Source organism: Lottia gigantea (assembly GCF_000327385.1).
Source record: "Lottia gigantea unplaced genomic scaffold LOTGIsca_76, whole genome shotgun sequence".
Classification (NCBI taxonomy): domain Eukaryota; kingdom Metazoa; phylum Mollusca; class Gastropoda; family Lottiidae; genus Lottia; species Lottia gigantea.
Window position 1 is genome coordinate 358,573 of NW_008710536.1, and position 2,061 is coordinate 360,633.

Below are 2,061 nucleotides of genomic sequence, written 5' to 3' on the forward strand. Positions count from 1 at the left end.
ATATAGGTCAAATCTAAATACATTAAAGACACTTCAACATATAGGTCAAATCTAAATACAGTAAAGACACTACGAAATATAGGTCAAACCTAAATACATTAAAGACACTTCAACATATAGGTCAAATCTAAATACATTAAAGACACTACGAAATATAGGTCAAATCTCAATACATTAAAGACACTACAAAAATATAGGTCAAATCTAAATACATTAAAGACACTTCAACATATACATGTAGGTCAGATCTAAATACATTAAAGACACTTCAACATATACATGTAGGTAAGATCTAAATACATTAAAGACACTTCAACATATACATGTAGGTCAGATCTAAATATGTTAAAGACAGTTCAACATATACATGTAGGTCAGATCTAAATATGTTAAAGACACTTCAACATATACATGTAGGTCAGATCTAAATACATTAAAGACACTTCAACATATACATGTAGGTCAGATCTAAATATGTTAAAGACACTTCAACATATACATGTACGTCAGATCTAAATATGTTAAAGACACTTCAACATATACATGTAGGTCAGATCTAAATACATTAAAGACACTTCAACATATACATGTAGGTCAGATCTAAATATGTTAAAGACAGTTCAACATATACATGTAGGTCAGATCTAAATATGTTAAAGACACTTCAACATATACATGTAGGTCAGATCTAAATACATTAAAGACACTTCAACATATACATGTAGGTCAGATCTAAATACATTAAAGACACTTCAACATATACATGTAGGTCAGATCTAAATATGTTAAAGACACTTCAACATATACATGTAGGTCAGATCTAAATACATTAAAGACAGTTCAACATATAGGTCAAATCTAAATACATTAAAGACACTACAAAATATAGGTCAAATCTAAATACATTAAAGACACTTCAACATATACATGTAGGTCAGATCTAAATACATTAAATATACTTCAACATATACATGTAGGTCAGATCTAAATACATTAAAGACACTTCAACATATACATGTAGGTCAGATCTAAATACATTAAAGACACTTCAACATATACATGTAGGTCAGATCTAAATACATTAAAGACACTTCAACATATACATGTAGGTCAGATCTAAATACATTAAAGACACTTCAACATATACATGTAGGTAAGATCTAATTACATTAAAGACACTTCAACATATACATGTAGGTCAGATCTAAATATGTTAAAGACACTTCAACATATACATGTAGGTCAGATCTAAATACATTAAAGACACTTCAACATATAGGTCAAATCTAAATACATTAAAGACACTACAAAATATAGGTCAAATCTAAATACATTAAAGACACTTCAACATATAGGTCAAATCTAAATACATTAAAGACACTACAAAATATAGGTCAAATCTAAATACATTAAAGACACTACAAAATATAGGTCAAATCTAAATACATTAAAGACACTCCAACATATTCATGTAGGTCAGATCTAAATACATTAAAGACACTCCAACATATTCATGTAGGTCAGATCTAAATACATTAAAGACACTTCAACATATAGGTCAAATCTAAATACATTAAAGACACTACGAAATATAGGTCAAATCTAAATACATTAAAGACACTACAAAATATAGGTCAACTCTAAATACATTAAAGACACTTCAACATATAAGTCAAATCTAAATACATTAAAGACACTTCACCATATACATGTAGGTAAGATCTAAATGCATTAAAGACACTTCAACATATACATGTAGGTCAGATCTAAATACATTAAAGACACTTCAACATATACATGTAGGTCAGATCTAAATACATTAAAGACACTTCAACATATACATGTAGATCAGATCTAAATACATTAAAGACACTTCAACATATAGGTCAAATCTAAATACATTAAAGACACTACGAAATATAGGTTAAATCGAAATACATTAAAGACATTACAAAATATAGGTGAAATCTAAATACATTAAAGACAGTTCAACATATAGGTCAAATCTAAATACATTAAAGACACTACAAAAATATAGGTCAAATCTAAATACATAAAGAC